Genomic DNA, 25,818 nt, shown 5'->3' with positions numbered 1-25,818 from the left:
GAAGGCAGAGGCTTTGATCCACTGAGCCATCCAGGCGCCCCAAAAAGGAAGACTTTTCAAGTGTGGTGGGGCCGGAGGGGGTCCTTTATTAAAAAAAAAAAAAAGTACCGCTCACGCACTGACCAATCGGAACAGACGCAGAGAACAAGTCAACCAATCAGAACCATCACCAGGCAAAATCACCGCCTCCCTGAGGAAAGCTCCAGGTAGAACCTTCCTGCTCTCACCAAGCCTGCGCAGTCGAAGCTCCAAGTCGTGGAAGCTCTGCCCCGTGAGCTTCTCCTCCGTGTCGAGGCAGGCTGTGGCCTTCGCAGGCGTTAGCCGGGATCGTCCTCACTCCCTGCAAGGCTTTGAAGTAAGTGCCATGTTACTTCCCCTTAACGGCCCGGGTCGCTGAGGCTCCGAGAGGTTGGTTAATTTGCTGGTGGAGAGCAAGGCTGGGCTTCAGCTCCAGGTTCCAAAGCCCCAGACTGACCTGGCTCTGTAAATTTGCAGGGCCCGGTGCTAAAAGAAAATGCGAGAACCCTTGTTAAAAAAAACTATTAAGAGGGGCGCCTGGGTGGCTCAGTCAGTTAAGCGTCTGCCTTGGGCTCAGGTCGTGGTCCCAGAGTTCGAGGGATCGAGCCCCGCCCACATCGGGCTCCCTGCTGGGCAGAGCGGGCTTCTCCCTCTTCTCTGACCCTCCTCCCTGCTTGTGCAATCTCTCTCTCTCTCTCTCTCTCTCTCTCTCTCTTTCTCTCAAGTTTAAAAAAAAAAAATTAAGAATTTCAAGATGGTGACTGCAGAGCATTATTAACCGAAGTCCGGGACCGACTGCGGGCAAGCCCCATGGGACTGGGCAGGTCACACACGTGTAAAACTGAGCCCTGGTTGGGAATGGCGCTCGGGAACAGCCACACACCACCTTCGCACTCCCCACTCGCACGGGAAGGAGCACCAGGAGGGAGGAAGAGAAGGGAGGAATGGGCGTGTTTGTCCCCACGCTGAGGACGGCTGGGAGGAGATCTCAGCATAACAGTGGAATAGTTGGAAGCCCAGGGCTTCATTTTATTTTATTTTATTTTATTTTATTTTTTCCCCAGTATTGTCTTCCTGAGGAGACTCTCAGACCTTGTTTTCCTAATTTACCTACCCTCATGGACTTTGGATACCACAGATGTACTGTATATCTGTGTTTTGCCCATAAAAAGAACAAGAATTTTCTTGCCATCAGGAAACGGTTTTCAATCCCTTGGGGGCAAAGCTCCCCACTACCCCGTGTTGAGTAGGTGTGGTTACAATGAAAAAAAATAAATCATAGGCTTTTTATGTCTGAGGCAAAGATATACACTCACACCTAAACAGAGATGCAAAGTTATCTGTGTATTAAAATTTCATGGTGGGGAATGATTAAGAAGAAAATGTTGAAAAACGCCTTAAGATAGAAGTTAGAGGGCGCCTGGGTGGCTCAGTGGTTTGGGCCGCTGCCTTCGGGGCCCAGGTCATGATCTTGGGGTCCTGGGATCGAGTCCTGCTCTCTGCTCAGCAGGGAGCCTGCTTCCCTCTCTCTCTGCCTGCCTGTCTACTTGTGATCTCTCTCTGTCAAATAAATAAATAAAATCTTAAAAAAAAAAAAAAAGATAGAAGTTAGAAGCTCTTCAACAGTAATTTTGAGAAGATTGAGAAAATGGTCTAGCCTGGTGGTTTGGATTTGCCCAGAAAGACTGACCTGACATTGGGGTGGGGGAGTTTGCAAGTATCAGGTGAGTGATGGGTGGGTGGGAAAGGGGGCTTCTTTCCCTCTAGCCCTGAACCTCAGCAGGCAGCCCATGACCCATGGGCTAAGGGTCTCAGAGTGGCCCACTGGTATGCTTATTTGTCTTGTCACACTTCTTTTTTTTTTTAAGAATTTGAACTCACTGCTAATATTTTAAAATTGGGAGGTTTTACATAAAATAGGGATTTATGGCTCTTTATGAAGAATCAGAAGGTCTGAAGACAGGGGATCCTATTTGTGCATATTAACAACAGTTGGCTGGAGTTGATGTTTGACTGCCTCATTCAGAAATGTGTAACCTCTTCAGTTTGCCACAGTCCACACCCCTCCTTAATGTTTCTCAGTGCTGAACTCAATCAAGTGTCTGTTCCATTTGTGAATTTGTACACTACATCATTTTTATATGACCAGTGTATTTCATTTATTAGAGATTTTATTTAATTGTCAGAGCGAGAACACAAGCAGGGGAAATGGGAGGCAGAGGGAGAAACAGGTTCCCTGCTGAGCAAGGAGGCTGATGCCGGGCTTGATCCCAGGACCCTGGGATCATGACCTGAGCCTAAGGAAGATGCTCAACTAACTGAGTCATCCAGGTACCCCTGTATTTCATTTATTTACACTCCCTGTTTGGCCCCTGGGGCAGAACAGAAGAAAGGAGGGAAGGGACTATAGGATGGAAGACAATTTCATTCCCATCCTTATTTCTGCTTATTAAAGAGTCTTCAGCAATCAATAATAACTTTTATCAAGCACTGACCATGTGTCCAATTCTGTATGAAGCACTGAGCTGCACTAACATAATTCTCCCCATATCTCTATGGAGTATATGTAATATAATTATCTTCCTTTTCCTGATTAGCATACCTGAGCTCAGAAAGGTGAAGTAACTCACCCAAGGTCACACAGCAAGGTAGTGGCACATTCTAGTTACTCTTCCTGTATAACAAACCACCCCAAACTTATGATGTAATAGAGCCACCATTCTGTTGTTCTCATGTATACTGTGGTTCAGAAATTCAGAGAGAGCGCAGCAGGGATTGCTTATTTGTGCTCCACAATGTCAGGGTCCTCATCCAGGAAGACTTGAAGGCTGGGGACGAGTTGGTGGCTAGGACTGAAACCACTGATTCCCATGTCTGACACTGGGGGACAGAGGGCTCCAATTCTCTACTCACCTGCCCACCAACTACATCCCCTACCCATGGCCTCCCCTTCTGGCCACAGTCTCCCCACATGGCTTGGGCTTCCTCACATAATGGCAGCCCCAGGGAAGTAGAGCTTCTTACCTGATGGCTCAGGGTTCTAGCCGGAATGATCCAGCAAAGGAGAACAACATGACCTAACCTTGGAAGCCTGTAGCTTCACTTTCGCCATGTTCTATTGGTTATAAGCAAGTCACAAGCTTGAACTCTGGATGGAAGGAGGGTCAAGGCTACCTTGTAGCAGGACATGTGAAATGGAAGATATTGTTGCCACCATTTTGGAAAAATGTAGTCTACCACCTGGTAGAACCAGGCCACAGACTCAGGCCGGTGGCTCCAGAGACACTGTTCTTAACCACTCCACGACATCTTACTAGGAGGTAGTGAGAATCAGGTGAGAGAAAACACGGAAGCCGCTCAGGACAGGGCAGGGCACAATAAATGCCAAGCTCCGCAAAGGTTGCTTTCCTGATGTTGTTCTCTCTCTTCGACTTGCCCCTGCACGAGTGTTACTTCACCTGTGTCGTACCTGACCACGTACTTTGGAGACCCGGCATCCACGGGTGGAACCCAGGAGAAAGACTGAAGTTAGTCACCTCCTCACAATCTCATCTCTGGAGGAGAATTTCTGAGACCTCAGCCTGGAAATGGCTGCGCCGTATGTCTGAAAACCCAGGCAGGGCCAGAGAGCTTTGCCCCCGCCGCAGGCAGGTGACCCAGGGAACTGAGGTTCAGAGTTGAAGAGTTCAAACCCAGCACAGTTCCTGAATGTTCCTGGGCCCCAAAGAGTAACCCGAGAAATTGTTTGTATCAGCGAGGAATGACTTAACTTTTGGCAAATCCTAGAAAACAGCCTCTCTTCCTGTTTCTAGGGGCCTTCCAAAGAAAAGAAACAGTTTAGGTTTTGTTCAGCTCTGTGGTTGACTGTAGAATCCCACCCATGCGGCATGGGGGACCTGTGGGCGAGGTCTCCGCTCCCAGGAGCGCGGGAGGGAACATTCAAGGAGTGCAAACCAGACTGTTTGGTTTTCTCTGGCCAAGGGGGCCTTCTGAGTCAGCTGCAGAGACCACCGTGGGGTGGAAGGGTCTTAAGCACTGATCACAGAGTCTCCACTCCAAACGGCATCTTCGGATCCAGCCAGGCTGGTTTCCTCCCCACCCCCGGTCCACCTCACCTCATTCACTTTCCACCACCTTGCCTTTGCACACGCTGAGCCACTTTCCCGGAATGCCCTCCCACAACTAAACAAACCCGTCTGAACTCTCAGTACCCAGGTGGCACTCGGTCTACCCCGCGAACCCTTCCCTGGAAACCACAGTCTGGCAAAAGCATTTCTTTCCCTCCCTCAACTCGCTACGCAGTGTAATTCTTCATTCTCTAATCCAGTGGATCATTTTTAGGGAAGCCGTTCTCAAGGCTTTCAGCCTCCTGACCCCTTGACATTCTTAGAAATTAGAGAGGAGCCCAAAGAATTTTTGCGGACGTGGGTTGTATCTATTGATTTTTGCCATACTAGAAATCAAAACAAATTTCAAAAATACTAATTTACGTGAACAAGAGCAACAACAAACCCATTTCATGTTACTGTCAGGGGATGACATCATCGTATGTCATGTCACTTCTGGAAAACTCCGCTGCACATTTGTGAGAGAATGGAAAAGGCAAATAATATCTTGGTATTGTTTTATCAAAACAAAAATAGTTTCAACCTCGTGGACTCCCTGAAGGGCCTGAGGGGAGCCCAGGGTCACTGAAGCCCTTTGAGGGTCACTGTCTGAGTATTTTGAGGCGCTAAGATCTTTTTCCCTCTTTCTTTCTACACACAAGCCTTCTTATCTCTTATCTATCATTGGGGTAACTTAAGTATTTATTTTGCTGGTCCTGGTTACCATTTAAGAAAAATTAAATAGGTAAGGATTGGCAAGGAAAAGAAAGGGAAGAACACGCCAGGGTACCAAGCACAGATTCTTAGTAAAGACTGCATAGCAGCATAAATATTTCTGTCATGCATTGTCCAAGGTCCAAGCAGGGACATGGCTCTAGGTATAGATGTGAGTACAAATGTGGGTATGTGTCTGTTACCATAGATGGTGGTCTTAAAGTTTTTTTTTTTTTAAAGATTTTATTTATTTATTTCACAGAGAGAAATCACAAGTAGGCAGAGAGGCAGGCAGAGAGAGAGGAAGGGAAGCAGACCCCCTGCCGAGCAGAGGGCCCGACGTGGGACTCGATCCCAGGACCCCGGGATCATGACCTGAGCCGAAGGCAGCGGCCCAACCCACTGAGCCATCCTTTGAAAAGTAGTCTATTACAAGACTTTTTGTGGCAGTTCCTCAGTGGAAGGCAGTGTTTAGCCCTGCGTGGGTCATTTTCCCCCAGTGTTACGGGAAATGGTATTTTGGTTTCACACTGGGCCTGGATTGTTAAATAACACTTTGTCACATACTGATAACATAAATAACCCCTGTTCAGTTATCTTTCAGCCATTCTGATTACAGCCAGGAGAGTGTCTCACTTGGGGTTAGGATGTCTTGAACGCTTGCTGGCTAACATTTGCTAAGGGCCCTTTGTAACCAAAACAGAGATCGCTTCCAGCCCAGAGCTCTCAGCTGGCCACAGCATCTAGATGGGATTGAACAACAGTGTTTTGGTTTCATTAAAAATACATGTATACATACACATATATATAATATTATAGTTACTGCCTATGTGTTACAGTGAGGCTGGTTTTCCCTTTTTTAATTTTTTATTTTTAAGATTTATTGATTTGACAGAGCATAAGTAAGCAGAGTGGCAGGCAGAGGGAGAGTGGCAGGCGAGAGAAACTGACGCAGGGCTTGATCCCAGGACCCTGGAATCGTAACCTGAGCCAAGGGCAGCCGTTTAACCAACTGAGCCACCCAGGCACCCCGGGCTAAGAGATTTTTTTTTTTTTAAGATTTTATTTATTGACAGAGATCACAAGTAGGCAAAGAGATAGTCAGAGAGAGAGATTGGGGGAGCAGGCTCCCTGCTGAGCAGAGAGTCCAATGCAGGCCTCAATCCCAAGACCCTGAGATCATGACCCGAGCCAAAGGCAGAACCTTAACCCACTGAACCACCCAGGTGCCCTGGTTTTCCATTTTGAATAGAGATGTAACCTTTCTTATCTAAGTGCATTTATTGCAGTAATCAAAGAAATTGACTTAAAGAAATACTTTAAGAAAGTAATTTTGCAGACAGTGTGCGTATCAGGCAAAAAATTTTCAGTCAGGGGCTGCCTGGGTGGCTCAGTGGATTTAAAATCATTGGATTAAAATTGTGGATTTTAAACCATGAATTTTAAATCATTGTCACTTCAGTTGCTCCCAACCAACCAATGATCTTAGTTTCAAATTCAGAATACCCCCACCAAGGGAGGATTATTGGTGACGCTTCTACTTCAGGCTATCTTAGAGGGTGAGCAACACCCAGAAGGAATGGCAAGGACCAAGATCATGAGCTGAGAGTGACCCCGTAGTATCGAAGGAGCTGCCAGGAGCCCAGGGTGCCTGGAACCGAGGGAGCCAGAGAAGGGGTCAGAGTTGGGCAGAAATGGCCACTGAGGTCTTGTTCTCCATGATCAGAACTTCTGCTTTTACTCTGAGGGAGATGGGAAGCAGCTGGAGGATTCTGCACAGAAAACAGGATGTTCTGTCCTAGGTCTTAGCAGACTCACTTAGGAAACTTTTGAAAATAGAACATGGCGGGGGAACTAGTGAGGGTCCCATACAGTGAGCCACATGCAAGGTGATAATTGGCTTGGGTCAGACCAGGAGCTCTTCTGGGCCATACAAAGCCTGAAATGCCTGTCACACAGGAAGAGTAGATGTTGTGAAGACAGGAAGGGGCTGACTCTGGAATGCAGGGGGAAGTCTGGGTTGGAGGTAAACACTGGGAGCTGTCACTGGAAGGATGGCATTCAAAGCCCAAAATGTGTTTACTGAATGACTAAAGGCTGCTGAGGGAAGACAAACTTTCCACTGAAAAGGAAATTTGAACTCTAAAAACTCAGCTTCTCAAGAAATGGAGAAAGTGCTTCAGCCCAGGCAGAGAACGTAGAACCCACAAGATCACCCTATCGGACCCCAGCTGGAGGGTAGAGATAGCACACAGGCTCGGGCGTGTTGCTGTGGACTGATTGTGTCCCCTCCCACCACCCACAGATGTGGAAATCCTCACCCCCAGGGTGATGGCCTTAGAAGAGACCCCTTTGGGAGTAGACTGGGATTTGTGCCCTTCGAAAAGAGACCCCACAGAGCTCGCTCATCGCCTCTGCCATGTGAGGCCATGGAGAAAAGACATCAGTTATGACCCAGGAGGCCAGCTGTCACCAGACCCCACCACATCCGGGGGCGCCATGACCGTGAACTCCCAGCCTCCAGAACGGTGAGAAACAAGCTTCCGCTGTTCATAAGCCCCCGCTGTGTCTGGAATTTTGTTACAGCAGCTTGAACAGACTGAGACCGGGATCCGAGCTGGGGCAAGCCACCAGCCCTGGCTCCAAAACGACACCAGACATGTCTCTCAGAATTATAACTGAATCAGAGGTGTCTCCTTCTTCTCTAAAGTATTTCCCCAAGCCTCTGCCTGCTTCTGGCCTTCCCATCGTGCTGTAAGTCTTTCTCACCAAGGACGCAGGTCTGAAGAGCTCACCTCTCGTGGCTGATGGTTTAATGGCCACAAATTCCTTCCATCCAGCATGCACACCGCCTTGCCACATGACTGCTACTTCTCTCTTCCAAAGGTTCCATGTGTTTCTCTACCCCTTTGAATTGGGGGCTTGACCCTGTGACTTGATTTAACCGATACAGTGCCGTGGGAGCCCCCTGTGTACGTTCCAGAGCTTGTGTGCTAAGAGGACTTGAAGCTTCTGCCTTAGCCTTCTGGGAACCTTGAGGCCAACTTGTCAGGCTGTTGGGCTCTTGGGGGATGAGACATTCCAAGAAGGAGACCTAGGTGCCCCAGTCAACAGCCAGCCAGACATGGGAGGGAGGGCTTTCGAATACTGGGTTCCAGCCAGACTCCCGGTTCTATACAGGCACACTGGGGCCCCAGCAATTCAGGAGAGAAGCTGCCTCCCCAGCCTACAGAACCACGAGAAGGAAGAAATCATCGTTGCTTTATGCCAGTAAGAATTGGAGTGATTTGTTACACAGCCCTGGATAACACACTGCTCCTGGCCTCATCTTCCTCATCTGTGAAAGGGACCAGCAGTCCCCATCTAGAAGACTTATTCTGCATATTAGCCAACTTCCTGGATGCGGAAATGCTTGTAGTCTGGAAAAAAAAAAAGAAGTGTGTGTTTATTGTTAATAAACCTAAAGATGTTGATAAAACAATATCTAGGACCCCCTGGAAAGGTGATCTGAAAGTATTTTGGCACAGGAGATAAAGATAATAGCTAACAAAAATAGTGTTTGGGCACCTGCCAGGCACTGTTCTAAGCCCCTTCACGTATTAACTCATTTGTGCTCGGAATAAGCACATGTAAGAGGTTGGAGCCATGTTTTTACAGATAAGGAAACAGTTCCAGAGAGTTTACAAGCTTGCCCAGGGTCACCCAGGTAACACATGGTCTAGCCCAGATGATCCAGCTCCTGAGCCCTCAAGAGAAAGGGAGGCAGCATCTCTAAGAGAAGCATATCCGGAGGCATTCTAGAGAGCACATGAGCAGAAAAGGCTGTTTCTCCACCATTCAAATGGGGATCAGCCTTCTTGCGAGTTTCAGTTTCAGGAGGGTTTTACGGCAGGGTTCTGGGATCTTAGTTTCAAAAGCCTTGGTCCATTTGCAGAGAATGGGCTTCTTCTAGACCAAGAAGAGATTTCCACAAGCTAGGGAAGAGAAGAGAGAGTTCCATGGGTTCTAGAGCCCCTGCCATCCTGCTCCCTGGCAAGGCCCAGGGGATATGATAGGATCTCACAGGAGGCTCCCACCCCTCTCCACACCTGTCATTGTGACCCTGCAGCCCAGCCACGGTCCCCTGCCCCAGGCATGAAGGGATCATCCGAGCCTTGGTACTTCAAGGGGCCCTGTAGGCTGGGCCAGTAGACCCCTCATGTGTACCTGGTGTGTACCAGTGACCAGTACTGCCTCACTGCAGACTCCCACATCTCCAGACAGCCCAGACATATGGGCCTGATTAGCCCCAACCATACTCCAGGCTCAGGATTCAGATGGGAGCTGAGGCGTATTTAGGGAGCATTTGAAATCGGCTTACAGCAGGCAAGCAGGGTTGCCTGATAAATACAGGATGCCCAGTTAAATCTGAATTTCAGATAAGTAGCAAATAATTTCTCAGTAGAAGTCCCAAATATCGCTAAGAAGAAATTAGCTGAGCAAAGCTTTGGGGGGCTGTTTTTAGTCTGTCTGTCCCCTGACCTCCCTCCTCCCCACCCAGTATTTGGGCCATACTTACACTAAACAGTTATTTCTCTAAAATTCACATACAACTGGGCATCTGGCATTTCTGTTTGCTAAATCTGACCATTCTAACTCCCAAGATGTTTACCATAACCGCACACCACCACGTGTATTTTTTGAGAACAAACCAACTGTTCTAACACTTGGCTAATAATTTCTTTAAACCCATATACTCTTCCATTGAGTTAAAGTTAGTCTTAAAAGGAACTTCATGTTGCTAGCAGAAATGGAACTACCACTTTAAGATATCAACTGTCTCAAACAGAGCTAACAAAGAAAATGATATTCAGCAGGGGTCCAGCAGTGTTATTAAATCTAGCTAAGTACCTTTGCCTCCCCTTTGTTCCCAAAAAAGATGAGTCAGTGTTAGAGAGATGTTAAGGACACACTAGCCCCACAGAGAGACCTAGGATTTAAGAGAATTAAGGAGGGAATACATTTCTCTCCATGGGAGAGGCAGTGTTGTATAGAGCCAAGCCCACATTCCAGAACCTGCTCTCACCTACAATCATTTTGGCTTCACACACTCTGGGAAATGCTGATGGACAGAACATAAAGGAATTTGACACTTGTTGCTTACCTGAGTTTGCGTCTTCAGATTGGAATCCATGGCCTATGACTGACGAAGTTCAAAAATAATGAAATATCTGGGCATTTCAGGTGCATGACCCCACTCATTCCTCCCGACCAGCACGAAAGCCTTCTTCCTTCTCTGTTCTTCTAATGCAGCAGCAGAGATATCCTGTCCCCAAACCACCCAGTCCATCGGTAGCAGGAGCTGTGTTCTTAGGGACTTTGCTTCCATTGTCTCCCTGCCTGCGTATACTCTTCTCCCAAGCTGCCATGAACCAGGCCAAGAAGGAAAGATCTGAATAAGTTAAATCTTTTAGGCTGTTTTGCCCTTTTCTCCTCCTAATCATCCACACACCGCCCCCCCCCCGCCCTGCTCCCAAGTTATACAAGACTTGGAAAACTCAAAATGTCCAATTCGAAGGCAATAAAAATTTCCAAATTTCCCCCACCAGACAAGAGATTTTGATCTGAGTGTTTCCCACAATTTGCAATAATTTGCTTTATGAGATGCCCCAAATTCTTCTCTCTCCTGATGAGTTACCAAAAGCCAATCCATCTCTCAGGAGGGATGAGTTTTAGCCCAAAGAGAAAACACTTGTGTAGTTTCACAAACACCATCCAAATCAAGCAGAGATGTTCCAAATTTCTCTCTCTTTTTTAAAAATTCAATCAATACTTCTTAATTTGTAATTTTATTTATGATTCGAACAACTTGAAGCCTCCTTAACCTTGAGGAAAAAACCCCACATCTTTAACCCATTTGTTGAAACATACATACACATTTCTTTCTGGTGTTGTTTAACCATTATCCACGCATGTCATTTGTTGGGGGCAACAATATAGTTACAGTTTCGTGATTTGCTTTTCTACGCTTTTAAAAATATTGTATACGCCATGGGTTGGCAAACTTTCTCTGTAAAGGGCCTAATATTTTAGGTTTTGTAAGCCTCTGGGTCTCTGGCAACTACTCAAGGCTTCTGGTGTAGCATAATAGCGAGTGAGTGGGTGTGGCTGAGTTCCATTGAAATCTTTCTGCAAGAACAGGTGGCCCTCCTACCACAGTTTACTACTCCCGGGTACCCTTTTTTTTTTTTTTTTTTGTAGAGAGGTGGGGAGGGGCTGAGGGGGAGGGAGAGAGAAATCTCAAGCAGGCTGCACACCCAGCATAAAGTCTGTTCCTGGGCTGGGGTGGGGGTGCGGCGGTGGGACTTGATCTCAGGACCCTGAGATCACTACCTGAGCCAAAATCAAGAATTGGATGCTTAGTTATGCAGGTTAGTCAGGTGGTTAGGAGATGAGGGTTGGTACCAGGGGCTCCTGAGTTCCAAAATGGGCCATTGCTGTAGGAATGATAAGATTGAGGTGTGCAAATCATGGAACATCCCTCTGCCCTGGTTTCTCCTATACATAATGGGAAGATAAGAGCTGGGTCAAGGCATTGATGGGATTAAAGCAGCTCCTGGGTGTAACACCCTCAGCCCAGTCCTTGGCGCCCAGGACCATCCTCCAGAGCCGTGCCCGCTGTAAAGACCGGCTCCCTCGGGCCAGGCTTCTTGTTTGTCTTCCATCCATCTGCGTGTTGGTCCGTTGAGTAAATACACTTTAATCTGCTTTGTTATTTTTCCCAGACTGTCTACTTTAAAAAATCATTCAACACCCTAGAAGAGTTGAGGATGAAGTGGGGGGAAACTGATTTTCATTTTTGGATGAAATGTCTGAGTAACTGTGTGTGGTGGGTGTTGTTTAAAGACACAATCAACAGTGAAATATTTGTGCTTAGGAAGAATTTTCTTCCCTCCCCCCATCACGGAGGCATCTAGTAAAAAGTGGAAATGCATCACAGAATTCTCTGGGAGGGGGCTGGGTTAGGTAGGCTCTTCACTGGAATTAAGAGAAATTAAAGAAACTGAATAAAATCGCAATGGGATCCTTCGAACCAAACAAAGGAATTTGTTATAGGGAACCAGAGATGTCCTGTGGTTACAGAGTGCAAACAGGCAGGCGGGTCTCGGCAGGTTTGAGACCAGAATGAAAAGCTACTGGGGCCGAGACAGTGGCACCCGTCATTCTGGGCAACACAGTCTCTCCTCTGTGCAGTTCCCTGCAGAAACAGGAACATCTTGATTTTGTCCTTTGAAGCTTTTCTCTGTGCAGCCCCTTTCCTCACATGAGGACTTGAGCCTTATTGTCAGAGGGCAGAGACGAGGCGTTCCTTGACAGAAGGAGAGAGAAGCAGGCAGCCTTGTCCTAAATTTCCCACCTTTGGTTTTGGCCAGGAGAGGGGGGCCTTGAGTCAGACAGGTATGGGGAAGCCTGGAGAGAGAGAAGCTCCCATGTCAATGCCCCAGTTAAGACTCTGGAAATAGTCAGTGTCAGAATTCTCAACACAGTGAATCAGACATGGACTCTGAATTTCTCAAAAGTGATAACTTTAGCCTCCTCAATAGAGGTTTAGTGATTTTAATTAACTCAGCAGTCTACTGGATCAACAAAAATTACTAACCATCTACTATACACCAGGCACAGAGCTGGACACAGCAGTGAACGGCACTGGGAGACTCACACCGGTCACTCAGCATCTAGGGAGAGAATCAAAGAAGGAAACGAGAAACTACCATGCAATGGTATGAGTGTTAATAAGTGAAAAGTGCAGGATTCTGGAGAAGTACAGAAGAGAAATTCAGCCCACACTTGAGAATCGGGAAAGCCTCTAGCTATACATGGACAATAAATAAGAGTGAATCATATAAAAGGGAAAATTATTCTTGAGGAACTTTTTAGTTGCAATTGACAGAAACTTTGGTCATATTGCTTTAAGCAAGCAGAAAAGACGTTGGCCTGCATATCTGAAATACATTTGGCCCATGTGAATGGAAAGTTCTTAAATAGTTATCTTCAGGTACGGCTCAATCCAGATGCTCAAGTGATACCAGAAAGCTGTCTCTATCTCTTGGATCTGCCTTCCTCTAGGTGGCTTCATTTTCAAGCAGGGTCCCTTCTCATGGTGGCCAAGACGTCCATAAGCATCTCCAGGCTGACCTCCTGTCCACTCCAAACCCTAACAGAAAGACACCTGACCAACACACACAAGTCCTGAGGTTGACTCTAGTTTGGCCATGTGTGGATCCTGGTTCATGCCTGTAGGTTGGTCACACCTACCCAAATGATGTGAACAGAATCTGGGGAAGGTAAGTCCCCAAGGACACCGAGATGCTTTTGCCAGAAGAGGGTATTATGCTGGGCTAGAAAATATAACTGATCTCTGCAGAAAGAAGGAAGGCAGGAACATTCCAGATAGAGGCCCTGAAGATAAAGACAATCAGTGATGCTTTGAAGGAATGAGGAAAAACTCAGGATGTGACATACTATATCTGATCATACAAGTGTGCAGTGTGAGACTGGGAGGCCAGGTCAGCGAAGCCAGGTCCCAAAGGCAGGTCCCAGCATTCGACCTAAATCTCAAGGGCAGTGGGAAGCCACTGCAGGGTTTGAAGAAGGGGAATGAAGAGTCAAATTGCCCTCACATTTGATGAGTTAAGAGCCGTGAGAAGTGGGGAGAGAGGAGGAAGCATTGTTTTTCTTTTCTTTCTTTTTAAAGATTTTTATTTATTTATTTGACAGAGAGAGATCACAAGTAGGCAGAGAGACTGGCAGAGAGAGAGGAAGGGAAGCAGGCTCCCTGCTGAACAGAGAGTCCGATGTGGGGCATGATCCCAGGATGCTGGGATCATAACCTGAGCTGAAGGCAGAGGCTTTAACCCACTGAGCCACCCAGACACACCGGAAGCATTGCTTTTCAAAGCCAAATCTTGAAAAGACCCCCGTTAGCGCAAACCATGAAATTTGGCAATCGCATTTTACAGTGAAAGCCGTTCTGATGATCTCTACTCCTCGAAGTGGTATAAAAACCCAGAGATGCTTTTCCAGGACAAGAGGACCCTTTGCTCCCACGTTCTTTGCAAGGATTTGTTCAAGTGATTTCATTCCTCAGTTGAAAGAAATGTTTGCTCCTACGAAGGGCCACTACCCATGATGTGCCTGCGGTTTTTAAAAATGGGCTTCTAGAAGCCCCAATGCCTCCATCAAATGGGCAGTGTCAGGCCACAGCTGTCCTCCACAGGGGGACAAATACCACCTTGGGAGGAACCCTCTGGGCCAGCCTCAGTTGCGCTCATAAGACAGTGTCTGCAAGTCTGTTTCTACGCGTAGTTAAATTGCACAGAAAGTACAACTGGATTTGTCCCCGGTTTTCCCATCAGGGACACTATAAAGTAGAGGCGGAAGTTAATTGAGTTCAGAGTTCGCTGTGTCATGTCAGGGAACTGAGATTTTGGCAAGCAGCTTGTGCACAGCATGTGTGCTGGGGGTAAGGTTTGCACACGACCTCCCTGGGGGAGAAGAGTTTTCTTGCACCAGGAGTGCAATCCTCAGAAAACAGGCTTCTGGGGCTCCAAAGGGGCTTTCACCTACCTTACAGGATCAGTGTCTCATTTTGCTTCCAGGGACTTCCTTGAAATAGGGCACGTTCATCATATTCAAGAAAAGGTCATAAAACCCCCTTGCCTCCCAACAAGGGCGGTAAAGTCCAAGGGTGGCAAACAGGGACCCCAGAGCCAGACTGCCAGATCACTCTTCGGCTGGAGCCACAGCATGGATCATTTTCCCCTCAGGGCCTTGATTTTCTCATCTGTGAAATGGCACATGCAATCACACTTCTTCAGAAATGCAACGTGAACACATTAGGATATAGCAAGTGCTTAGAACGTTGCCTGGTTCGGGCCAACCATGTTGGATCATTGGTTGTTCATTGAGAGCACTTCTGTCCTAGGGCTCGGCACTTAGTTCTTTATGGGCCTTATTTCATTGCATCATTAAAAAAAATAATAATAAAGATAAAAATGCTGCAGGTTAGCAAAGTCGGATTTACCGTGAACCTGGGGAAGCTGGAACGTCAAGGGCCCTCCCCTGCCTGCTGGCTTTCATAGCCCTGGGAGGGAACCCTTGAAATAAACTCTCGAGGGCATGTGTTGGACTATGGGCAAAAGTAAAACCTGTTTCCATCCCGATTCTTAAGAAGGACTTGCCAAATCTAAGCTTCAGGCTCTATAAACCTGGGCCTTCTGGAGGTTAGGATTCTTACTTCCTTCTGACTGATGAGAAGATGGGCTCAGGGAGGTGAGGTGACTTGCCCAAGGTCACACTGCTAGAGAGGACCAGAGCCGAGAGGGCAGTGCAAGTCCATCTGGCAATCACTGCCTGCCTACACGTGTGGCCAAACTCAGCCATGGAGCCACCCCCAACCGCCAGCCAGGCCTCAGTTTCCCCACCAGGGTCTAGCCCAGATGGCCCTCCCAGAGTGTGGCTGCGGCAGGCCCAACTGAAACATTTTCTGGGTGGATGGATGAATGATTTCCTAATCTCTTTATCCCATATCCAGTCCAAGGACAATGACTTCTCTTCCCGCAATGTGCGTGTCTTAGGGACCACAGTGGCGTTGTTAATCTGGTGTGACATCCCCCCCCCCGCCCCCGCCAGCCCCCAGCCTAGGAAAGGGTGTGGCAGTGACCCAAGCTAGGACAAGTGGGCTCTCCCTCGTTGGGATCTGAGCTCAGAGTGACACAGATGAGTTCACTCCTGCCTCCTTCCAGAGAGTCTTTCGTCCCGCCTGTTTCTCCCTAGTTCTGCAGCCCTCCTGACGTCTACGTCTAGGAGCATGTGACATCCATGCCGTGAAATCTTTTACTCACGATCACCAAGAGTAGGGTCCCAGGGCTTTAATTCAACAATTGCAATCAAGTGACTCCTGGCCTTTCCCAGCATTTGACCCCTCACCCTGTCCACACATCTGTAAAAGTGATAATTCAGATATTTGGGGAGTAGGGGGGCAGGAGCACAAGTGACTTAAACATTCTGCAGTCCCAGCACCTTCTAAGGAGTGAGTCTCCCCCACAACGTCTCCCCGCAAAGGTCACCCAGCTTCTGCCTAAACCTGTCTACGAGTTCATTTCATCATTTTCTTAGAACGTTTCCTCCTATTGCACTACAATCTATATTCCTCCTCCTTGCTCCTGCATTATCTGGCCAGTTAACAAATAGGGATCAAATGCTTGTCTTGCTTGCCTTTGTGTGGATTCTGTTTCAGAATGGGAAATGCTTGGGATGGGGATGCCGAGGACCTGTATTTCTCTCCTGGCTTCTTCCTCCTACTATTCCTCCATATTTTCTTCCCTCTCTTCTTTCTCTTGGGGAAAATTCACTAGTTTACCCACCAGAATCCAGGTAAGTCCCATATTAGGCAGTGCAGCTATTAAGATCACTAGTCCAAAGTCCTTGCCTTAAGCCCAGACCTCCCCTAAATGAAGCAGCAATTCCCCTTTCTCATTTACTTTATGTGTCCACTTGAAGACTTGCACATAAAATGTTGATGGCAGCATTATTTGTGAGAGCCCAAAAGTGGAACCAAGTATCCACCAGCTGGTGAATGGATAAACAAAATGTGATCTATCCATACAGTAGAATATGACTTAGCAATAAAAAAGGAACTCGTGTTCTGTGCAACAACACAGATGCATCTAAAATGATGCTGAACCAGAGAAGCCAAATACAGAAGAGAAGACATTGCAGGCCTCTGTCTATCTGAAACTCTAGAAAAGACAGAGCCACTCTGTAGTGACAGCAGACCATGGTTTCCTGGGGCCAGGGAGGGCTGGGGACACAAGGGACATCTGGGGAGTGATGTGAAGGCTTTATTCTTGCTTGTGGTGGTAGTTAAACACAGATATAGGCATTTGTCAAAACTCATCAAGCTATGCCTTAAAATGTGCATATTATACCCTATTAAAGTTGATCTTTTTTTTTTAAACCTGCCCTGACAAGCTCTCAGTCTGACTAGACTCTTACCTGAGCATCATTCAATGACACTGTAAGTTCTGACTATTTTTAAAGGTTAAAAGTTTTTTTAACTTCATGATTACCTTTTTAACTCTGAAGTTACCCAATAAAATCAGATAATTTACTTAACAAGTCAAATATTCAGAAGTGTGTGGAGCAACGGGAGTTGTCACAAGCTGCTGGTGGAAAACCAGCGATTACCTGGTGTGCACAATGCAGCCCATTCCTGGGTGCCTTGAGACAGGTGACCCCAGGACACTTGCGTGAGGATGTTCACTGCAGTGTTGTTTGTAATGGTGAAATACTACTGCCGGCAGGGGAGGACTCTGAATGTCCCACAGAATGGAAACTGCATACTGCTCTCTACAAGCGAACACGATGGCATAGAAGAAGGGCCATCAGGATAGAGACATCTCAAAGTCATTGTGGTAAGTATAAAAAGCAAGTTTCAGGAAGGTACCTATTAATGCCATTTATAATGACTTTTATTTTTGTTTTTTAAAATTATGTATTTATTTGAGGGAAAGTGAGAAAGAGAGATCACAGAAGGAGAGGGAGAAGCAGACTTGCTGCTGAGCATGGAGCCCAATATGGGGCTCGATCCCAGGACCTCGAGATCATGACCTGAGCCGAAGGTAGATGCTCAGCCAACTGAAACACTCAGTCACCCCTATAAAGTTTTTTTTAAAACATGCACTATAATGCTGTACTTTCTGTATAGATGCATATATAAGTGGTAAAATTACAAAAACAGGAATACTCATAAGTAAATGTTACTCATAAGTACTCAGAAATAATACTCACAAGTAGATATTTATGAATACTCCTAAGTAAAATACTCATTAATAAAAATTACCATATGGGATAGTGTTGTGGTTAGGGGCATGGACCCTGGAAATAGACAGCTGAGCTGTTGCTTCCTACTCTATGATATGCATCATTTTTTTCAAAGTTGTGTTTTTCAAGTAATTTACCCAAGAGTAATTATTTCAAGCAGTTTTCCCCTCTTCCATTACTAACACTGAAAGTTGGTCTCCTATCCTTTCTTTCATCATTTGAAAGATGCTCTTCCACTCCGTTCTGTGCTCTGTAGATTCTCATGGGTATTAGTGATCAAGTCATTGCCCCTGTGTGTAATATGCTGTTTTCCTCCTGCTGCTCTTAGGATTTGCTCTTCAGTGTGACTCCTGTATGGCCCTTGTCATCTTTATTTTTCTTGGTGTTCCTTGAGCACCCTGAATCCGTGAATTTGTGTCTTTCATCAAATTGGAGACATGGTCAGCCAGTTTCGTCAAAATTGTTTCTGCTGTCTCATTCCAGCTCTCCCATGAGATCAGTTTCAAAGTATGATTTGAATCACCTGCAGGGTGAGGAGGTTTAGGGAAGGCTTAAAAATGCAGATTCTTGGGCCCTGCTCCAGACTTTAAATTGATCTCTAGGACTGAGACCCAGAGAATGGGGATGAGTCCCCTCGTGTGATTTTTATGCACCGCAGAATTTGAGAATGACCACACAGTATTTACAGGGCTTTGAGGAGAGGACCCCGTCTTAGTCATCTTTCAGACGCTCCTGACTTGTTCCACTGTGGTTCACCCCACACCTTATACACGGATAGGCATTCAATATACATGCTCACTTTCATGTAATATTTATGCTAATATATGGGATGTATCCATAATTCAAAAAGCATTTCTTATGCCAGTCCTTATCTCATCAATAGGTCTTAAAGTTGAGGTGGTTGTAGTTCATACCAAGTTAATTAGGACTCAGGTGGATTTCTGGTTACAGAAACATAACCTTAATGGGCTTAGCCAGAACAAAGGAAATTTGTGAGTCTGTGCAACCGAAAAGTCCAGGGCTTGTGTCAGCTTTAGTCACGGCCAAGTCCAGGGCACCAATAACACATCACGAGCACCTTTCCTCTCTGGCTCTCACCTCTTCTTTCCTTTAGGTTCGTTTTTTCACATCCAGATCTCTTCCCATTTTGAGATAAACACTGTTGTCGACAGTTCTGGGCTCACACAGTCCTCATTCTTTTGTTCCCAAATGGAGCAACACTTCCCCCAACAACTCCAAACAACAACCCCCAAAAGACAGACTGGCCTGGTTGGATGCGTGTGCCCATTCTTGGACCAAGGCCGCTGGCTGGGGAGATGGACGACTCTGATTGGCCCTCCTGAGTCACATGGTCAGCCCCGCAGTAGAAGAAGCAGGGCCATGAAATTGATGGCCCCGATGTGGGGGGAACGAATGGATGCTGAGCACACAAGGTAACAGATGTCTCCTTCCACAGTTTTCAACATAATGGATATGAACTCCTGTCGATGCCTTTCAACTGAGAAACTTTAGAATCACATTTGTAAAATGGGCCCCCTCCTTACACCAGGGAGGTTAGAGCAAATTCCATAAACCAGTCATTCTCAACCCTGCCTGTAAATCAAAATCCCTTTGGCATGCTTCCTAAAACTACAGATGCCTGGACCCCTCCCCAGGCCTAAAGAAGCAGAATCCCAGTGGGTATGACCAGACACATTGTATACAATTTGATGTGCTGAATGGTAATAGTTTTTCCCAGCCGGCATACAACCCCTTTCCCCTAGAAACTGCAGTTTTCCTTCCAAATCCCTTTCACCAAAATTAGTCCAAGGATTGTGGGGGATGTACCCAGTACTAAGAGGGAGCACATGACACAGGTCTGGCCAAACAGAGAATTTGGTCCCTCTGTCCACAGTCTTCTGTTGGAGGATGGACATTTGATGCAACGTAAGCCAGTGAGACTCAGTCACAGAGTTTCACCGGAAATCTTGGGAAAGAGAAGTTCGTCCTTTCTTTCCATCGGAAGCACAAGCCTGCAGGGGCCTCAGGGCTATGACACAGGGAGAATTCACCTGAGAGTAAAGCCTTCAGTAGGCAAAATCAAGCTGAAGAGAGAAAGCAATGATTCTAGAGATTCTTGGGGCAGCCGTCAAAGAATGAGCCAACATACAGAAGATCCTGACAACTGAGAGCATCACAGAGAAATGAGGCCAGAGTCCTCAAGACATATCCCTGTCTCACTTGCAGTCTAGGAGTTAGGAGTGCTTCTAATCTCGCTTGGGAGAGAATTCAGTCTGGGTTGCGTTTTTCTATTGCCTGTGAACAGAATACACCCGGGTTCTCCATTCTTGTTCCAAAGCTTGCTTATTCATTCAGCAGCTGTTTATTGAGAGTCTACTACATGTCAGCACTATCTTAGACACTGGGGATACAGCAGTAATCAAAACACCCAGGCTCCTATTCCTCATGGACGTTGGAGCTGGGAGGGTTGACAGGCAATTGACAACATTCATTTGCATTCGTGCATACATAATTGGGGGTGGGGTTTAGGGTGTTCCCGGGTGTGGGAGTGGCCAGTGCAAAAGTTCAGACTTGGTAGTATTTTCAAGGAACAGTAAGGAAGCTGCTGTGGCCTAGAGAAAGGGAGGGAGGGAGAGTGGGGTATGAATAAAGTCTAGGCCCTCACAGGGGTCAGACTGAGGGGTCTGTGGGACTCTCATCAGGACTTTGGCTTTTTCCCTGAGTGAGAATGAGGCCATGGCAGGATCCTGAGGAGAGGAGGGTCATGGTTTTGTTTTCTTGTTTTTGTTTTTTTTTTTTTTAAGATTTATTTATTTATTTGACAGAGATCACAGGTAGGCAGAGAGAGAGGAAGGGAAGCTGTTGTGGGGCTTGATCCAAGGACCCCGGGATCATGACCTGAGCTAAAGGCAGAGGCTTTAACCCACTGAGCCACCCAGGCGCCCTGGGTCATGGTTTTTGTAGCCTTGGGCAGGTCAGCTCCCTGAGCCTTGTTTGCCTCATGTATGAAATGAGAATGAATTCCGTTCTGCAAACACCACAGTAATAATTTGTAGGCAAGATCCACCCACGAATGCTCACCCATGAACGCTTGCGGAGAAACAAGATACTTGCATCGCTTCCGAGTATCGCCCCCACCCCCAGCTCTTTATTAATTACAAAGGGGAAACGAGTCACTTTGTGGTGGAGAATCCCAGCAGACAACCACCTTGACCAATGATCAAGGTTAACATCATCAGTAGTAAGATCTATCAACATCGCAGAGTCCCTGATAAGGTGTCCTGAGGGTGCAGACAACGTCCATAGATTTCTTGCCAAAAGTTCACAACCTTAATCTGTTCACGAGAAAACATCAGACTAACCCAAAAGGAAAGACATAACTGACCACTACTTACTGCAAGTGTCGGAGCCATGAAGAACCAAAAAGATGGAGAAAGTGTCACAGGTCGGAGGAGATGAAGAGACAAAACATCTAAATGCAATGTGGCTTCCTAGCTTGCATCTGGGGACAGAAAAAGGACAAGAGTGGGAACGTTGGTGACATTTGAATAAGGTCTATAGTTTAGTTACTGCCATTGCAGCAATGTTAGTTTCTTGAGATTAGAGATCGATACTGTACTATGGCATGTGAATTATTAACATGAAGAAAAATGTTAACGTTAAGGGAAGCTGGGTGAAGAGTACGTGGGAACTCTTTATACCATTTCTGCAGTTTTTCCAAAAGTCTGAAATTATTTCAGAATGCAAAATTTAATTTTGGAGTGTGTAATAGTTCTTTCCTCAGAGAGATGGTTTGTGGACTGAACGCAGAGAGTCCGCAGTCTGGTGCCAGGTGAGCGTTCTATAAATGCGAGGGATTCTTACTGCTTGCTCCTTTACATCTGCTGTCAAACACTTGCTCACACAGAGCCAACATGCTTGCCATTGCTTGGTGGTTTTTGCTGTCTCAAGCACTCAGCAGTGCCTTCTCTGTTTGCGACTGAGTGAATAGAGCTCCTCACATCGGTCCCTATAAAGGAAGAGTTTCAACAAAAGCAAAAGCGTGCCTTCTGGCTGCCTGCATCACTCTGATCATGAAATAGAAACCAGAGCCTCATGAGTGCTGAGTGCATGGGACTGACCACCCCGCCCCCTCCTCCCCCGAAGCAGATGGCATCATTTATTTGAAAGGTCCAAGAGGAGAAGGAAGAAAGCATCCACTCTCAGACTGAGCCGCCAAAGTGTTGATGGCAAAGAGGCCACCTTTGGTCTTATCCTGGATCACATTCTACCCTCAATCAGTGGTCTCCAAACTTCTGATTGGGCAAAATATTTTGAAACAGCTCCCCCCTATTTATTTTTCCCTTAAATGCTATACACATACCACTGTATTGACATATTCTGTGAATGGTAAAGCATACAAAACATGTAAAGAGGAAGTGATGAAAATAATTATTTTGAAAAAATTCTTCAATGACAGATTATTACTACTTGAAATGGAAAACAATGTGATTAAATAGTCTTCATTATTTTTTAATTCTTAGTTTATAATTATAGGATACAGTGGATCTCCATACTTGCATGGCTGTCATAAATGGGAAAGTAACCTCATAAAGATGTCTTCCAACTCGCTGTGGTTATTTTTAAAAAAGATTCTTTTCATCTTCCAATGTCACACACCCATTTTGCAAAGGTTTTGGTTGAAATTTGTCTGGTTACCTCTATCTTTCCTGAGGTAAAGCTATTGCCCTTGAAAACTAATCGAAAAATACTGAGTTTTTACACTTCTAACCCATGAATTTAAATCCCACCGAAACGCTAGTTTGTGGTGATTTTAATTATATTAGGAAATTCTGTTTCCAAGTCTTCGAAGGGTGTGCAGTTTGAGCATTTCTATAAGTTGTACATCATTTTGAATAATGTAAATATGTCAATAATAACCCCTTACAAAAAGATTTTCAGACATCTGTTTTCAAAATGTTCTTTCCATTGTTCAATTTTCTTTTAAAAACAATTGTTTTTTCTTTCCTTTTTTAACTGCCACCTTTACCTTAAAGGCCTGGATTAAGTATGTGGCTGACCAAGTTCCTTGAGGGGGAGGAATGTGAACTCTGCCTTCTTCCTGTGCTTGACTTATTTCTCTCATCTGCTTCCTAAGGAATCTCATTGGCCACTTGTCCATTGCCATTTGGGAAGGGTTGATTCAACTAACTTGAGTGGTCACAAAGGCCCCATCTGATCCTCCTTTGGCTGTGCCCTCTCCACGGGGGAGCCGTCAGCGAGCCTAAGGGTATGTGATCATCCAAGGTCCATCCTCTGTCTCCCAGACTATGTACCCTGGAGCTGTCTGAGCTTCTATCCCACAGGTATCCTCCCCAGAGCTGACTGCCTCACCAGAGCACACACCCTGCAGTCCCCGGGGAGGTGGGGTGCTGGGACAGAGCTTGGACACACTGGCTAGCAAGTGCAAATGTGTGCACAGAGCCCCTCATGGCAGGATGGAGCTGGAGGTAGAAAGAAAAGGAAGGTGGGCTAGGGGTTGGGTAATTTTCCAACCAGAACACAGAGAAGTCCAAGAATTCTAAAACTGAGTCCCTGAACCAGGCACTGTATGTCAGCATGAAGGTATATTTGCAAAAGCATGAGGCTAGAACACATTTGATTTATAATTTTTATATTTAGATATAGAGCAAGTGGGCTGCTTTGTATTATTGTCCTGGGTCCCACAAATTGATAGGGGCAGTTGATGGGGCAAATTGGTGTCCCTCCACCATCTCTTTTACATGGGCAGCCCCTGGAAGGCCATTTGATGAGGCTCCCCTTCTCCCATAGAGTCAGGCAGTATCTCACTGGAGCTCACATTTTAAGAGGTCTCCAATCAGCTGCTAGCCCACAACAAGACGGTTCACCAGCTTTGAGGCTTTCCCAGTTAGAGACCCCTGTGCCCACCAATTCTGGGTAAGGGGGATTGGCATAGACCTCAAAGTCCAGACATACCAATATGAGATGATTTGCTTTGGGGAACTGAGAAAGAGAAAAGTTCTTAGATCCTCCCCAAACCTAAAAACCCAATATCAAGGCCCACTCTAATGACTTCCATGGCCAACATGAGGGATATTCCAAAAAATATGGGGGGAAAGTGAAAAGTTGTCCAAGAATGGAAAGTGCACCCAAATAATTTCTCAATAGCTTTTGTTGCGTTTCTTTTTTCTTTTCCTTTCTTTCTTTCTTCTTTTAAGATTCTATTTATTTATTTGACACAGAGAGAGACATGGCAAGAGAAAGAACACAGGCAGGGAGAGCAGCAGGCAGAGGGAGAGGGAGAAACAGGTTCTCCGCTGAAAAAGGAGTCCGATCCAGGGCTCGATCCCAGGCTCAAACCCTGGGATCATGACCTGAGCTGAAGGCAGATGCTTAACCAACTGAGGCACCCAGGTGCCCTGCTTTTGTTACTTTCCAAGTAGCATAACTTAATTGACTTAGCTTCACGCATCACAGACGTAAACGAATGGGTGAAAATGGGTTGCAGCCAACCCCTAGGCATTGGAAATTGCCACGTCTTCCCTCTGGGTGTCTCCAGCACCCTAAGAAACCCAAGACTCTCTCACAGTCGAGGGGTACCACTGCCAACTGGAATATTAAGTGTTAGCAAAACAAAATTTCTTTCTTATTATTTTAGATCAAAATGATACTTAGAAGTTCTTGTGCTGTCTTCTAGGTCCCAGTGGATGATCTGCCCTACCCTACCTAGGCAATACTGCCCTCAATCATGAATTCCAATTAGACGTAACCAAAAAGCCTCGGAGCCAACTTTCTGCTAAAACAGATGCCAAGCAATTAAGGTTTCTCAAAAAGAAGAAGAAGAAGAAGGAGAAGGAGAAGGAGAAGAAGAAAAGGAAGAGGAAGAGGAAGAAGAGGAGGAAGAGGAGGAAGAAGAGGAAGAAGGAGGAGGAGGAGGAGGAGAAAATTCATTAATACATTTTAGTCACAGGGCACCTGGGTGGCTCAGTTGGTTAAGTGACTGCCTTTGGCTCAGGTCATGATCTCGGCGTCCCAAGATCGAGCCCCACATTAGGCTCCCAGCTCAGCAGGGAGTCTGCTTCTCCCTCTGACCCTCTCTCCTTTCATGCTGTCTCTCAAATAAATAAAATCTTTTTTTAAAAAATGCATTTTAGTCACATAGCTGAAAGAGAAATAAAAAGATTTTCAACTCCTGGTAATGAACCTGGAGAAACAGAGGCAGGGTCATAGCAAATGGAGAAATGGCTTAGAAGTCAAAGAATACAAGTTTCTACTTAAAAATATATAAGTTCTGAGGCTCTAATGCACAGCACTGTGGTTATAGTCAACAATACGTACTATATACTTAGAAGTTGGTAAAAGAGCAGATCTTACATGGTCTCGCTAAAGAGATAGTAGTCATGGGATGTGATGCAGGCCTTAGCTAAGACTAGAGTGGTAATCATATTGTGATACATGAGTATCAAATCGACACACTGTGCACCTTAAGCTTATACAGTGTTGCATGTCAGTTACACCTCAGTAAATCTGGGGGTAGGGGAGGTCAGAAGCCTGGGATCTAATTCAGTTCAACCTCTACCTACTGTGTGATTGCCTCACTTCCCTCATTTGTAAAATCAAAGGGTTGGACCTGATGCTCTCCAAGTTGAAAAGCTTAGCTATGCCTCAAACGAAGAGCTGCAAACTCAAATTTCTGTAGAGATCGGGGTAAAGAGAAATGAATGAAGAAGGCCAGGTGTGAGACAGCAGGGAACAGTGGACACTACCCAGCTCCATCAGCCGATGCCATTTTAGGCAGGAATGTGAGCCTCATGTCAACAGATGTTCCAGTTGTTGTTTTTTCCAGGAGAACCCAGGAATCCAGATGTTAAGTGAAATGTGTTTATTATTAATGATGGCACTTAATTTAAACGCAAAACTCTTTTTTTGGAAACACGGCAGGGAACCAACAGAATCCGCCCTGAAGTCAGTTGCTTTAGAACACTTTCCACACTTGGAGACATCTCAACTTCATGGGCAACGTTAGTGGGAAAGTAGTTTATTTCTGCCCTGTCCTAACACCCTTCGTGTTTGCCTGGGCTGAGGTTTATTCGCCTGGGATGTGGCTCTCTCTAAC

General features: G+C 46.0%; 1 long non-coding RNA gene across 1 annotated transcript; it reads left to right on the top strand.

Moving 5' to 3' along the window:
- On the top strand, positions 1-24,554 carry LOC122915543. Its single transcript, XR_006386060.1, has 3 exons — positions 1-355; positions 17,183-17,293; positions 24,400-24,554. It is a non-coding gene; the product is annotated as an uncharacterized LOC122915543 (long non-coding RNA).
- The last annotated feature ends 1,264 nt before the right edge of the window (positions 24,555-25,818 follow it).

The sequence above is a fragment of the Neovison vison genome, chromosome 8, assembly GCF_020171115.1.
Source record: "Neovison vison isolate M4711 chromosome 8, ASM_NN_V1, whole genome shotgun sequence".
Lineage (NCBI taxonomy): Eukaryota > Metazoa > Chordata > Mammalia > Carnivora > Mustelidae > Neogale > Neogale vison.
The sequence above is the reverse complement of the archived record's forward strand: the minus strand, read 5'-3'. Positions and strand labels throughout refer to the sequence as shown.